This window comes from Falco punctatus (assembly GCF_963210335.1).
Source record: "Falco punctatus genome assembly, chromosome: 3".
Taxonomy (NCBI): domain Eukaryota; kingdom Metazoa; phylum Chordata; class Aves; order Falconiformes; family Falconidae; genus Falco; species Falco punctatus.
In genome coordinates, this window is record NC_137582.1 from 42,729,782 (window position 1) to 42,745,634 (window position 15,853).

At 40.9% G+C, this 15,853-nt stretch overlaps 1 protein-coding gene across 1 annotated transcript in view; it reads left to right on the plus strand.

Moving 5' to 3' along the window:
* CPA6 (carboxypeptidase A6) overlaps nucleotides 1-15,853 on the plus strand; it is a 143,168-nt gene continuing 127,315 nt past the window's right edge. The window contains exon 1 of the mRNA XM_080380390.1: nucleotides 1-15,853. This exon is cut by the window's right edge and continues 35,349 nt beyond it. The gene's annotated coding sequence lies outside the window, so the exon portion shown is untranslated.

Below are 15,853 nucleotides of genomic sequence, written 5' to 3' on the forward strand. Positions count from 1 at the left end.
AACATCGCACAAGAATTATAAAAATGTCCCAGCAAGTTGGCTGGCCAGGGAATCGACAGTTGTTTTTGTTTTCGTGTAATCATCAGCAAGAGAGACATCTCAACTCCTTCCACGCCTTCCCACGAGGTGTATATTACAATGTATATTGCAACTGATGTGTATTGAAAATAGATGCTTTGATATTCCTCTCAGCACACACTGAGCTAAGCATGTGCTAGCAGGTACAAACAGTACATTCTGCAATACGTACAGAAAAGTTCTTCTGAGATAAGGGGTTCTGTAGGGGGGTTTTGTTTATTGAAACAAGGTGCTATAAAATCCCCAGGTTATACAGCTTTCCTGTCTGCACTGGAAGTCCAGATTTGCGCAATACATTAAAAGAGTAAAAAAAAAGAATTCAGTAACTTTTCAAACAGCTAGCAAGAAGTATACAGCTACTTTATACAAAAGGCACTGATTTCTTGAAAACTGAGATGTCAGGACACTACCATGTGCATTTTGAGACCACTGATGAGAGCTTAAAGTTCCTCTGGCTAGCTCTTCAAACTGTGACTGGAAAAAAACCCCAGGTCCTCAACTTAAAGGTTCCAATGTCAAAGTATATTTCTAAACCTGCAACATCCTAAAAGGAAGGAATAAAATTAAAATCAAAGTGTAAAACACTTCTAAAGCCACAGTACAAGCTGTGGGAGCAAGAGGAGTCCTTACCGGGAGAGAGTAAGCAAAGATATTCATGTTCTGGTAACTGAACGTCATCTAGCTGTCTGCCTCAGACATCTTTTGGGAAATGGAAAACATAGTTCCCAAAAGGTTTCTCAAAGAGCAGAAATAAAAAAAGCCTGTTTCTTTGAATGTGTCCTACTTCGCTGCATTCTCCCCTTCCCAAACACACACAGCTCCCTCGCATAAAACCTAGGCAAGAAGCAGCAGCTTCTGGGGCTGGTTCTGCTACAGATACCCTGTTTAGCCATTTATGCATGTGCAGCCAGGCCTGTGAACTTGTCTGCTGACCTCAGTGTAGCTCTTTCCTCAGTGAGACGTTAGTTCGTTCCAAAAAAACAACACTGATTTTCATGAAAATCAGAACTTCATCCTTTCAAGGACCTCACTCCTTTGCCAAATCTGGTTCAAATGGACTGATGGGCTGAAAACAGGCTGGGGCAGAAAAGCCAACACAGTTCAGTTATTGAAGCGAGTTCACTTAGAAAAACTGTGTCAAATAGACAACATGTCTGATTATTAGCTCAAAACTTTTTCACCCTCTCAGGTGGGCTTCACCAGTGAGGGACAGAACCAAAGTCCCAAAGCCCTGTGTCATCTGCCCTGATCCTATGGAGGAGATTAAGTGCTTCACACTTGCATTAGCACCAGGAAGGCTGATGCTGTGGTGGAAAGGCAAAACATTAGTGACACACTGAACCCCACAATGAAGTTTTCTCAAGTCATAACCAGCAAAAGGATCCAGAACCATTGGAAGAGAACACCACACTATTGCTTTGCCACTCCTAAATGCTTGTGGGTGCCCTTTCTCAGGCAGTCATAGCCAAGTGCCTCAAGCTAGTTGAATTTCCTGCCAGCAAACACCATTTCTTTCTTTTAGGAAAGCACAAATAAGGGACTGCTACAGTTTCTTATTTCAGACATTCCCCTTTGCTCTTTGCTTCAGCCACATGCCATTAGTTGTCACAACCCACATGCACACTCACAGACCAAGGTGAAGTCTAAAAGAGGCAGGAGCAGCAGATTACTGTCTTTTTCTTCCCCATCACCTATAGTAGTAAGAATTCCTTCCATTTACATCTGTCATCTCAGTGCCAGGAGACCTAAAAGCTGAAGTGATCCTTGTCCCAGTTTACACTCCTGCTGCCCTCACTCAACTGATTCGCGCCCCTTCATTCAGGCAGACAGCTCCAGCTATCTGGGCCAGCAAAAGCATTACTGACAACACAGAAAAGATTTTTATGACTCACTTAAGGCCACTGAACCCAGCAAAGCCCACGCAGATGTGCAATGATAGGAAAAGTAGTTTAAAGCACCATACACAATCTATGGATTGTGTATGGAAAGCATACATGCATACAGGCTTAGCCAATTTTCCTGACAACCTGCTCGAAGTACTAAAGACAAGGGCAAATTACTCTTTTCTTCTAGTTTCAGGGAAGAGCTGAATTGCTCCAGTTGTAGTTTTCACTACACCAACATTGGGAAAAAGAATAAAATGAAAGAAAGATAGAACATACACACAAGATGAAAAACTTCAGCCCAACAAAATGTTTTAGGCACACTGCGATTTATAGGGGAACCTAACCAGTAAATAGCACTACCTGTCTTAGGTACAGAAAAAAGTTATGTAAAACAGTCTCCTGATTATGCTACCATGTGAGAGAGAAATTCTTGCTCCCTATGGTGAAAGCCACAGGTTTAGAGAAAAAATTGTTCCCATGGCATGCTGTAATATGGAATGCAACAAGAACTGTTTTGGTCCAAGGGTACTCAAGGCCCAAGTTTGAACTCCGTTTAAAGAGTCCTGTTGAAAAAATATGTCATGACACAACTTTTGGCCTATTCACAAAACCACATAACTGAGGATCGATGGGACCTCTTAAGATCATCTAGTCCAACGCCCCTGCTCAAGCAGGGTCACCTACAGCAGGCTGCCCAGGGCAACAGAACAGGTTGTCCAGCCAGGTTTTGAGTTTCTCCACTGATGGAGACTCCACAGCCTCTCTGGGAAACCTGTGCCAGTGTTTGACCAGTGTTCTACAGTAAAAAAAGCCAGAAGTCCTCTCTTGTGTTCAAACAGAATTTCATGGGTTTTGATGTGCCCACTGCTGCTTGTCCTGTCAACAAGCACTACTAAGAGGAGTCTGGCTCCTTCTTCATTCCCTCCCATGAAGCTTTTAGAAACATTGTTAGATTGCTGATGAACCTTCCCCTCTCCAGGTGGAACAGTTCCAGCTCTTTCAGCCTCACCTCATGTGTAAGAGCCTCCATTCCCTTAATCATCTTTGTGATCCTATCTGATGACCTGGAACAAGTTTCCAGATATTAAAACCCTTATGCATGACAGATGGTAGTAAACAAACTTCAATGATCTGCCATGACACTTCTGTACTTTACGGGAAAACCACAAGAATTTTTTTCTGTTGCTACTGAATGATGGCTACCAGTGCAAGACAACTCCAGTATCACATGTGAACAAAAGCAAACATTCTGCAGGGCATATTATCTTGTATCACAGCACTGCAAAGTTCTCTTCAGTCCAGCTGGGAATTCAAAATCTTTTTTTCAGAGAAGGCTGAAATACATTTCTGAAGCTATATCAATAGATGGGATAGCTCATTCTGCAGGCGGCTTGCTGACACTGAAGACATTTCTCCCTCCAGGGTTAGTTTCCCTGAAGAGCAAAAATAGGGACAGACTAATACAAGCCAACCATTTCTACTCCCCTTGAAGAAAACACTGCTGGAGGTCCCTTTTCTCCAGATAATACTGATAATGCAGCAATTTCTCCTACTCTGACCTGCCTTGAACAGTCCATGAAATGCAGAAATGGCTATCAATCAAAGCTAAAATTAGCCATTTTTCCTGTAGCAATCTTCGCAACCATGTAAGAATTCTTGAGAGATCCATCCAATAAATGTGATTAACAAATGCTAAAAAAGTTCATCTGAACAAAAACAGTTTTTTTGGTGGCTTTACTACTGTATTAAGCAATGAAAAGGTTAGTAAGTACAGGACTAACTGTAAACTGTTATGAAGTAAGTGTTGGAGGGTGAGTAAATGGAGGAGTTCATTTTTGACACATTGCTGTCTGCTCATTCACCACAAAGTTTAAAATAAACCATCTTTGCAGCCACAGGTTTTAAGTCACTATTTGTACAGAATGGGCCAAAATAATCCGTTCTGTTATCTTCCTTTATTGCATTTTTGAAGGAAGATGGAGGTACTTTAACCACAAAGACATGTAAATTGCCCCAACCACCATAAGTCTGTGGAGGCAACATAATATAGTCATCAACATAATGCCTACAGTGAGCTCATATAATCAAAAGATTTCTGAATATCAGCTGGTGTTGTGTGTCCCCTGCCCCAAAACAGACTTTTTTTACCCCAAAATGCTACATGATTACTTTCCAAGTATAAATGCTCTGGACTTTGCCACACAGTTTTTCCACAAGCCTCTAATAATGATGATTATCTATCTGCAAGGCTTTCAACCGTTATTATTCCCACCAGCACAAGGGACATGGCAAACACCTGTAGCAAACAAAATCTTAACACTCAGCTTTACTTAGCGTGTAAGGATCTACTGCATGATCCAAATCTGATTCATTCAAAAATAAATCTATAAGGATATATACAGAGTATAACTCTTAAGAAAAGGGGTGATGTGTGATTCATTTAAGGGAGTGTATCTGACTTTCCCTATAAGAATCAATTGCACCTTTAAGAAATCCTTCAGCAAGAAGCCACCTAATTCATAATGGCAAGTGATCTCTATAGGTGTTTTTCTTCAGAAGGCTGTCTAGCATGAGACAACACATCTCCGGAACCTCAAGACAGGAACGCAGTTAGTTCACATACTTTTTGAATTTAAATTAGTACTAAAAGAACATGAACCAACAAAAATGCATGGCAAGATCTCCTCAGGAACTAATTAGCTCAGGAAGGAACAGACCTTACATGGAGCCAGCACAACAAAGTAAAAATGGTCTCCACGAGGTTGAACACCAGCTTAGTGTACCTTGATGAAAGCTATTCAAACTACAACCTCAGCTTATGTAGTATCTAAACAGGAGGACAGAATGGACAGCTGCAGACAATTACTCCACATCAATTTTAAGAGGACATCTGATTGTAACTTCTTCATACTAGACATTTAGCAACCTTTTTAAAAAATGATAGGAAACTGAAACTAATTATAAAACATGCAAGCTGAAATAAGATGAATACAACTTACACAAGTAATCTCAAAAAAACTCCCACATCTTAGTGAGAAATAAAACAAATTAACTTCAGAGTATACAAAGTCTTTCATGTTGCTAGCCAGATTTATATGACTCTAGATTCTCCATGGGAAAGAAACCGTAACTGATCAATTAAAACACCTTTTTTGAACTGTTCATGGGAGCTCTGCAGAACAACCAAACAGAGACTGAGGAGCAGGACTTTATGTGGAAACAGTGACAGAAAAATAACTCAGCCACTTCTTTGACTTTCAGATAACAGACAGTTAAACAAAACTTGCTATTAAGGAAAGCATTAATGAATTTCCATTTGGTTTACTTAAGGGCAAAAAGAAATCCTCTAATAATAAGAACCTAATTATGAGCTTTCAGGAGAAATGCTAGCTGATGTACAGTGAGCTCTCCAAAGACAATAGCATGTTTGTTTGTCTATAGTTAGTGAGGACAGTACTCATCAATAAGTTTCCAGCAATAGTGGCTGAACTATTATATGAACATGGCCAACTTTCTGCAGTATTTAGAAGGAGGAAAGAACATTAGATTCATCAGCTGATATAAGCTATAAGACAGACACATCTCTATCTGACTTTGACAGGCATCCTTTACACCTTGGCAAGTACATGACATGTAGACCCACTTGAGGGTAATCTTTCACTCAGCTTGAAATACCTGTGATACAAGAGGTAATTTTATTGCATTTAAGTAAGGAAATTTTGTTCCTCAAAGTGTAAAGACTCACTACAGTTATTCAGAGGCTAATACATTAAATATTTTGTTTAACAAAATTATTTTTTGCTGCTCAAAAAGCTGAATTTTTTCTCAGCTATTTTAATGTTCTTACCCTTGTACAATGACTTAAAATATTTTTTTTCAATTTTTTTGATGTAAAACTGATCAGTAATCTCTAGGCATTGCATGTGCAGTGTAATGTACTGTCAATATTTACTGAAAATCTTAATCTTAAATTAAGCAAGGCTACTAATTAGGTCAAAAAAAATTCTATCTTGCTTTAATTGCTGGATGAAGTGATACAGAGGCCTCAAATATCAATCACTTGAAAGCCCAAGACAAAAACCCACAAACCCTCAATTCCTGCTTTGTCAGAAATTATTTTTTATGCTTGCAAATGTGTGTTTGAGAGAGGGTGGGGAGCAGACAAGGAGATGTAACATAAAGCAGATGTCCAGAAGCAAGCTATACATACATGTAACAGAACACAAGTCACACTGGTAATACCAGCACAAAACACCACTGGTCTCAAGATTTCCATTTTCTTTTAAGTAACCAACACTTGCACTGTATCTCTTTGTCTCTGCCAAAGCAAGAGTAAATATAGACTGTTGGAGTTATGATATGCTATAAGGTACGTGGCAGCTAAGCTGCTTTTTTCTCCTAGTTTCTTTTGCCATGCCACAACTTGTATAGATAATAAAAAACAGCTGAGATACTGAGTTCACTAGTTAAAGTTGAAAGTACAGAACAAACTGCCATTATACTCCAGAGATTTAATGTTGATGATACCTAAAGCAGATATTTTGTATTTCCAACCCATCAGAGAGTAGAAGACTGGAGAGAGTAGTATTTTGAAACTGTTTCGAATTAGGGGTTCTAGCAAGACCTGTCAGTCAGGAAAAGATAAACTTTAAACTGAAGAACTAATTTGAATTGTATTATGGCTGATGCATTTTCTTCATTAGGGTGCTGAAAGAATGATAACTATTATAGAGATATCTAAATATGTTCTTCCTTAGGTAGGATTGTTACTGTCAGAAGATGAAGCTTCTGCCAAAATAAATCCTTCAAAAATCTTCTTCTATTAGAAGTTATTACCAGAAAAGCAGAGTAAGACTGGATATGTCCTGAAATCATGACCAAGTACAGCAGAGTATTCATTTGCTGAAAGGTTTTTATATGAAGAACTGAAACCATTCTGTTCGTAAAAGCAGGATTAAAAAAAAATCTGAATGGTAAGTTTACCACAGTGGCAACTTACTATTTTATAGCAAGCTATTTCACAAACAAACTATGATTTGTACGTTCTGATGTTCTCTGTTCATTTATCCAAGCCAAGGCTCCACAGTCCAAGCCATGTGGTTTAACCATGGAACATGACACAAGGTTAGATCATCAGCTGACATAAATATGATAATTCCATTAATTTCACTGACCATTAAAGACTCAAATGAAATATGGACTAGCAGTCTAACCCTACTTGAACTATCACCCATTTATTTTAGCTATGTACATGGAAAAAACCAAACATATTACCATGGAGTTGCAGTAGTTATTTGGAGGCAGAAATGTTGCTGGTTTACAGCATGTTCCTAATACACTTTTCTTCTCTGGGAAGGTAGGAGAAGGACATAAATCATTAAAAGCAAAATAGAAAATCACTACCAAAAAAATCTATGAACTAGAAAAAACCACACAGATTCCTTCATAAGTATACTTAGTTCTTCAAGCATAAAGGGATTACACATTAATACTAAATGTTTGTAGAATACTTTAAATAAAACATGATAATTTAAGTCTCTTTCTTTTTAACCTTTCCTGTCATGTCTACCTATCATAATAACATATATGACTTTACCAATATATTCACATAATTTGCCCCCAGCGAGCTATAAAATGTCAGCTATAGCAGTACAATTTTTTTTTTCAGGCAAGACTGATTGAACAAGGATGTGTAACTTTTTTTAAAAAAAGACAAATGTCTTCATTCAGCTCCTCTGTCTTCCAGGATTTTGTTTCTGTAACACAACCATTTTGATATATTACTTAAACTGAAAATTTGCTTACAAAAATTAAATTTTAAGCTGGAAATACAAAACTAATTTTATACAGTAGAAAGTGAAAAGATTCAGTATTATGCTTACTTCTACGTGAGTTTAGCCTAAACATCTAGATCTTGCAGTCAAGTCATACCAACTAAACTCCAAAGTTTCTTGAGATTTTTTTCCCAGTTTGTTCCTATGTGACACTACAAGATGAGGTTGCATTGAGGGTAGAAGGATCTCAGCCTATCAATAATCACAGCTTTCCTCCTTAGCTGATGGTCCTCCAGAAGCATCTGACATACAAAACTAATACCTTTTGACCCTAAGTTTTTCCACTTTCCCACAGTTTTCTGCACTGACTGCACACTTCTGAGAGTATTGTGTTTATTTTTAGTAGCCTCTTCTGTGTAGATTTTTACCTTGTCTTTGTGGTATGATCCAAGCAACTACTACTCAGGCATTAAGGAACATGACTGGGATCTGGTATGTGTTCATTCTCTTACCCTTCCTTTAAGAAAAAAAGGCCTATGCTGTTACATGTTAAGGTTGGGATTACAAAAATCACATACCAGCACAAAATATTGCTATTTATAATGGAAGAAAGTCAAAGCAACACTCCTTGCACTTCAGGCAGGAACTGGTTAAGACTACAACAGTACCCAGTTTGGGGATAAGTTAATTGCAGCCCTTTGAGACTATGAGAAAATTTCTTTTTTTCACATGTATAACTAGTAATACAAGTGTTTAAGAAATACTTTGACCAGGTAAATCTAGACTTTGATGTTATATCTCTTTTCCCAGCACCATGGGACCAAATAATAATCAGTTCTGACCCAGCCAAGTAAATCAGACTGGATTCCTCTAATCTGTGTCGGTTTGTCTGGAACTCTAAAATCCCTTTTGCCTGGTCCCTACACCAGGGGTCTGGAAGGATGTACAAGAACTGTTACAGTAACATACAATGAAAAATTCATGTAAGTGGAAGGGACCTCTGGAGCACTTCTAGACCAAACATCCTGCTTAAAGCACGTGCAGATAGAGCAGGCTACACAACTGAGTTTTTAGTCTACTACTCTGGGCAACCTGCTCCAGTGTTTCACTGCTCCTATGGGGTTTGCTCCCCTTGTAGAGTCAGCATGTTCCATGTTCTAACTTGTGTCTGTTGCCCCTCATCTGTCCACCTTACAACTCTAAGAACATTCTGGTTTCATCTCTCTCCTCTACAGGTTGAACAAACCCAGCTGGTTCTCTCGGCCCCTCCTCATACATCACGCTGTCCAGCCCCACTAAGCTTCCTGTTGGTTCTCTGCGGGAGTCATTCCAATATGTCAATGACTCTCTGGTGCTGAGGAGCCCAAAAAGATATAGTGCTCCAACAGTAGCCTCTGAAGGGCAAGACACAGGGCAAGAATCACTTCCCTCAACCTGCTGGCTACACTCCTGTTCTTATACTCAGCCTGGTATGACATCTGTCCCTGAATAACTTCTCCTTATGAAGAGAATGCAGGACTTGCTGACTATGCCAATTTTAAAACACTTTTGTTCTGCCAAGAATCAATGCAACCCAAAACAGCCAAGTGGTGTCTTAATACTAATCTCCTCTTGGTTATTAGCCAAGTTTAGCATCAGTCAATGGCTAACAGAAGAGTTAAAGATCAGCAGCAGTATAATGCTGCTCTGAGACAAAAGTTTACTAGATGCAGGGTATCAGCATGCCTGCCAGTGACAGCACACTGATTTATGAGTGCTGAAAAATCAGTAATTTGAATAAAGGATAGGTTTGGAACAGAATCCATTTATGGCCATCCATAAAGACTGTGTAGCAATAAGTGCAGTAAGGCAGCCATGGGAATGGATGACTGGGAATTTCCTGTGGAAGTAACATTTTTATTTTCCACAGTAAGAATTCCCACTCAGCTACTATGACATTGTTTGAAATCTAGAATGTTTCCTGTACAGGTGCTCCATGAATGCTGGAACTGCAGAAATGCTTGTGAGGCTAAACAGCACACAAACATGTTCTGTCAACAGTGCAATCACAATTTAAAAACATGTTTAAATATACTGATAAAGAGGCATGGCTTACCAGCCAGGAAGCAGTAAAATAAGAACTGAATCTGGAGCTTACCACTAATTTGTCATATAAGCACCATTAAGTCATTTCACTACCTTCACCTCTGGGTTCTTACCAGCTATTAGCTCTATTTACATACTTGACTACCATTAACCCTCAAATCAATATAGGTCCTTTTTTTTAGCAGCTGTTATGTTTTCATAGACCTTCATAACTCACATTTCCTTGCTCATATAATGTGAAAAATACCTGGAGGTGCTTCCCCAAAGTACCTCCCACTGAAAAGAGTTACATTTGCTGCTGGTGTGAACTGGAAGTATCAGTGAAGGGCAGCTCTCACACTAGCAGAAATGTCACTGTAGGAAACTAAACAGTAACATGCATACAAATCAGTATAAATTTTAATATCTGATAGGTTTTCCCTTCTTGGACAAGAGAATTTATTCTATTAGAATAATAATGTTCCCTCAATATTTATAATTTCCATTAGTTTTCAAATGACTGCAATACACAAGATTTTTACTTTACTAATGCAGTTTGCTTCCCTGTGAGACAGTGGCATATAGTTCTGGTACTTGACTCCATGAATGCTTAATAATGCTAGATACAGGATTTGGACTTCCAGCAAGGACTGGTGAACTGAGGTTTATTCAGCAAATTACAAGAATGATTGCAGAGCTTGATTTGAGCAGCTGAGCAGTATCGTTATATTGAAAAATCTCTATAAGATTCACAGTAATAAGCCCAGGATGGTCCTGTTGCTGTAGGATGAAGTTGAGCCACCTCCAGTGCACAGCTTCAAAGTCCAAGGCTTGCAGTCCTTTTAGTAGAAAATATCCTTTTCATTGTGTCATTCATTGAAAAACTATAACACACTTGGTAATATAGGAACTTTATCTGGTATCATTACTATCTATGTCTGGGACCGTTTAGCCTAGACTGGGACTCTGTAGCCTGGAAAAGAGAAGGCTTGTGTTAGGGGGAGGGGCAGGTCTCATCAATGTGTACATATACCTGAAAGGAGGCTGTAGAGAAGAGGAAGCCAGGCTCTTTTCAGTGGTGCCCAGTGACAGGACCAGAGGCAAGGGGCACAAACTGAAACACAGGTGGTTCTCTTTGAACATCAGGAAACACTTTTTTACAGTGAGGGTGACTGAGCCCTGGCACAGGTTGCCCAGAGAGGTTGTGGAGTCTCCACCCTTAGAGATACTCAAAAGTTGTCTGGACATGGTCCTGGGCAACCAGGTCTGGGTAGCCCTGCTTGAGCAGAGGGATTGGACCCGAGGTCCCTTCCCACCTCAGCCATTCTGTGATTCTGTGAACTGCCAGGCTCAGAGGGTTTTGGTAACTGGCACAAAGTCCAGGCGGAGGCAAGTTACTAGGGGTATACTCAGGGGCTGATACTATTCAACCACTTCATTAACGATCTGGGTGATGGGACAGAGTGCATCCTCAGCAAGTTCACATATGACATAAAACCAGGAGTAGTGGCTAATAGACAAGATCATTGTGCTGCCATTCAGAGGGACCTCAATAGGCTGAAGAAAAAAACAGAGAAGAACCCATGAAGTTCAAAAGGAAATGTGAAGTCCCGCACTGGGGAAGAATAACTTCAAGCATCAGCATGCAGTGGCAGCCAACCAGCTAGAAAGCAGCTTTGCAGAGAAGGACCTGAGGGTCAAGATTAACATAAGCCAACAATGTGGTGCAGCCCCATGTAAGACCAGCACAGAGCAGAGGGAAAACTTAAGAAGAAAGAGGCAGCAAGAGAAAAAGTAGTAAGGAGCCGCAGAAGGAAACTGCTACACACCAACCCCAACTGCCTATGCCACCCATCACCTCACAAAAGAGACTGAGAATAACCCACAGCAACAATAAGGGAGATGATGACAAGGAAGATGGAAGAAGTGTCTGGAGAAAAGTTAAGTCTTGGAAGAGGGAAGGAAAGGTGTTTTCCCCAAGTCTTGTTTGTCTTCTTTCTCAATACCCCAATCAATTTTTGCCAATCGGCAATAAATTCTCCAGCTGGAGTCTGTTTAGCCCATGACTGCCCTTTGACTCCTGCACAGTCATACCCAACCATCCCTCAAGCCCCCTTTGACACTTTTCCCCACATGCACACATGTAGAACCTACCCCCACAGTCTTAGAAGTCACCCTGCTGTTCCTTACAGACCCTCAAAATTTCCCTTGACCTGCACCCATACTGCACCAGCATCCCAACAACTAACAAACCCACCACAAGATTATGCTTGCCACCAACAGTGCCCCTGATACCAAACACTAACCAAGTACACCAGTCTCTCTAGTCAGAAAACATTTTCTGCATGTTCAGTCATCGCATGGAATTTAGTCTCAGGTTGTTACTCAAGCATGTAAAAGCTGCTTTCTTACCTCAGTTTTGTTTCACCCCAGTGTGCTGCTATGTCAGCTGGTGTGGCCCATCGTGCATGTAGCTCTGCAGAGCTGGAGCAGTGCTGTTGCTCCAGATTAGATCTATTTGCTCTACTGTCCTGATCCTCCCTGTTTTCTCAATCACCTATAAGAGAAAGCAGAATCAATAAGACAACATCAGCAAGCCACCAAAACCTAAATACACTTGTTCTGATTTTCACTTAGAATTTAGCTGTGTTAACTGCAGCACTTGTACAACACAAACTCTACAGCTTCTGCTCAAGTTTTGGCATGGTAGCTCAAAAACTAAATACAATATAACTGCTGTGTGATTTACTAGTATGTTACCTAACTGAACAGTTCCCCAGTCTCAAGCAATCAGAGTAAAAACTTTTTCTGAAGCAACTTTACTTTGAAAGCAATCATTGTCCTTTATTCTAAAGTACAATGTCTGGTGTCTTCCCTGAAAAATTTCACATGCACAGTAAGAAGAGCTGTGTTAAGGATTTAAACAACAAAAATGTATGTGGGATATAACCTGTTCCACAGGGGAAAAACATTATGTATACAGCAGGAAATCAATAATCTGATCTATATTAATTAGAGACTACATAGGAGACAGTGACTGAAATAAGAAAATGTCTGAAATACAGCCAAAGGGCAGTCTCACTGCTTGAAAACAGCCCAGTTAGTTACCTTAGTGAGCTCAGCATACCTGAGACAAGATAAAACCCTGTCCAATTTTCTTTCTTACTTGGAGGCGAGAAAGAACTCTCACCTCATCTCTGTCAGGGATCAGATGTCTGGACACGGACCTGGGCAGCTGGCTGTGGGTGGCCCTGTCCAGGCAGGGAGGCTCAACCTGAGGACCTCCTGAGATCCCTTCCCACCTCAGCCATTCTGTGATTTTGTGTCATTGCCTTTGTACAAACACAATGGTGACACTGCTTTGCCATTTAAACCTGCAAAAAATCACAGACAGCAACTTCAGGTTAAGATTATTAAAACAGATAAATTTTCTGTCAAGTATGTGTACAGAGACCTATTTGCTTTGTCAGGGCCCTGAGGGCACTTACCAGCCTTAACAACGTTGCCCTGCCTCCCCCAGGCTCCCCACCCTGCCTGTGACCAGGAGGCCATTTTAGTTCCCCCGGGGCTCCCCCAACCCTGCCCGCAGCTACGACCAGGAGGCCATTTTAGTTTACCAGGGCTCCCCCAACCCTGCCCACAGCTCAGGACCCCATCTCAGCCCCCCGAGGCCAGCTACCCTGCCCTAGTGATGCAACAGCAAGGCAGTCAGCAGCCCCCCACAGCCCTGCCTTACCCAGCCATGGGCCCTGCCACACCAGGCCCACCCAGGCCCTGACGTCCCAGCCTGGCCTCTGCCCAGCCACATCGCCATGGCACTGCCCAGCCATGTCTGACCCTTGTTCTCCTCACCAGGCATGATCCTGACTCCCAGCTGCAGGCCAGTGGCCTGGCCTGGCCCTGTCACCACAGCCCAGCCTGGCAGCCGCTGGATGCAGCTACAGACTCTCCCTCCATCATCTTCTATGTTTCTGTTCCTGTACTATCAAAACACTAGTGATGCTGCCACTGTAATGTGTTTTTTATGTAAGTCCACATTTCCTTGAAAAATTGCTTCTGTCTTTTTATTCTGCCCTAAATATTTTTTGCGTGCTTTACAGCACTCGCCCAGATCACAACAATTAACATAGAATCCATTTACAAGCTTAAAGTAATGAACAACACAGGAAAGACTTCATGTAGTTGAAATGTTCATTATATATCTGCTTGTCTCCCAGAGCTTTTTTGCTTTGGAGCGAGAATTTCTTTCTCGTTATCACCTTTCTCCCAGCCTAATTTGACATGAAGACTCTACTTTGCTGTTTACCATATTTCATCTTCTAGAAAGTACTTTTTTTTCCCATAATTATTACATCCCCTGCTACTCATACATATGCTAAAAATGGCAACAAATTCCCACATTAAAAATGTAATTGTACCTTGTATGTATAAACAAAGATATATGTGTACTTGTCAAATTAAGATTTTTCCCTTATGTGCTGCAGTACAGCCATCCCACATACCACTGTTGCCCTCATGCACAGAAAATGAAAGAAAACAGGAGTATCACTTCATACAGACACAACTAGCTCATCCTCCATATCTCAATTGTTATTTAAACTAGTTGATCAAAAAAATTAAATACCTCAAATCATACTAAAGAAAAAAGCGTAAAACTTCTAAATCAATACTTGTGTTATCTACCCAACCATGATTCTATGAAGTCAGTATGGACCCAGTCACATAGAATTATGGAATCATTTAGGTTGGAAAAGATCTTTAATATCAAATCCAACAGTTAACCCAGGACTGCCAAGTCCACCACTAAACCATGTCCCTAAGGACCATATTTACATGTGACTCAACCACCTCCCTGGGCAGCCTGTTCCAATGCCTGACAACCCTTTCGGTGAAGAAATTTTTCCTCATGTCCAATCTAAAGCTCCCCTGACACAACTTGAGGCCATTTCTTCTTGTCCTGTGGCTTGCTACTTGGGAGAAGAGGCCAACAGCCACCTCGCTACAACCTCCATTCAGGTAGTTATAGATAAGGTCCCCCCTGAGCCTCCTTTTCTCCAGGCCAAACACCCCCAGTTCCCCCAGCTGCTCCTCATAAGCCTTGTGCTCCAGCCCCTCCACCAGCTTCGCTGCCCGTCTCTGGACACGCTCCAGCCCCTCAATGTCCCTCCTGCAGTGAGGGGCCCAAACCTGAACACGGCATTCGAGGGGCGGCCTCACCAGTGCCCAGTGCAGGGGGACGGTCACATCCCTATAGTTAGCACAGAAGGAGAGTGATAAGTAAGTGTAAGTACTTTCCTAAATACATTAGGTATTACATATATACTTGAATGCATAGTTAGCATCACTGGAGTTAAATTTTAAGCATTTTTCTTAAGTGTTTAGAGTCACTGTCTTCAGGACAAAGAAATGACAATATACACCTTGCGTGAGCACAATCTTTGAGTATTAGTTAAGATTAATAACTGTGGGTTTTTAAGGCGCTAGCAAGATTAATTTTTGCAGTCATCTTAGGGTTCCAGAGATCTGGCTGTGGATTTTACCTGTGTAACTCACATTTACATATCCTGAGGACATTTCTAGGGGAGAAGCAAAATTCAACTCCGATATTACACAATGTTAAGTAATTTAAAACTATGTAAATGGGTCTATACTGTAATGTCATAAAAGTGTGGTCTATATTATCACAAAATTATGCTGAATACATTCATTTTCATTTTGGTGGAGCTTTTTGTTTGGTTTGGATTTGTGTTGTATGTGTGGAGAATATATTTTCTTTCACAGAATCACAGAACGGCTGAGGTGGGAAGGGACCTCTAGAGGTCATATGGTCTACCCACCTCCACTCAGGTAGGGCCACCTAGAGCTGGTTGCCCAGGACCATGTCCAGGTGGTTTTTTAGTATCTCCATGGATGGAGATTCCATAGACACCCTGAGAAACCTGTGCCAGTCTCAGTCACCCTCACAGTAAAGTTTTCACATGGTGGAGAGCAGACAAATTATTCTCTCTGAGTACTATTCCATCAGTATATGGCCTTTCCCCACCACCCCCA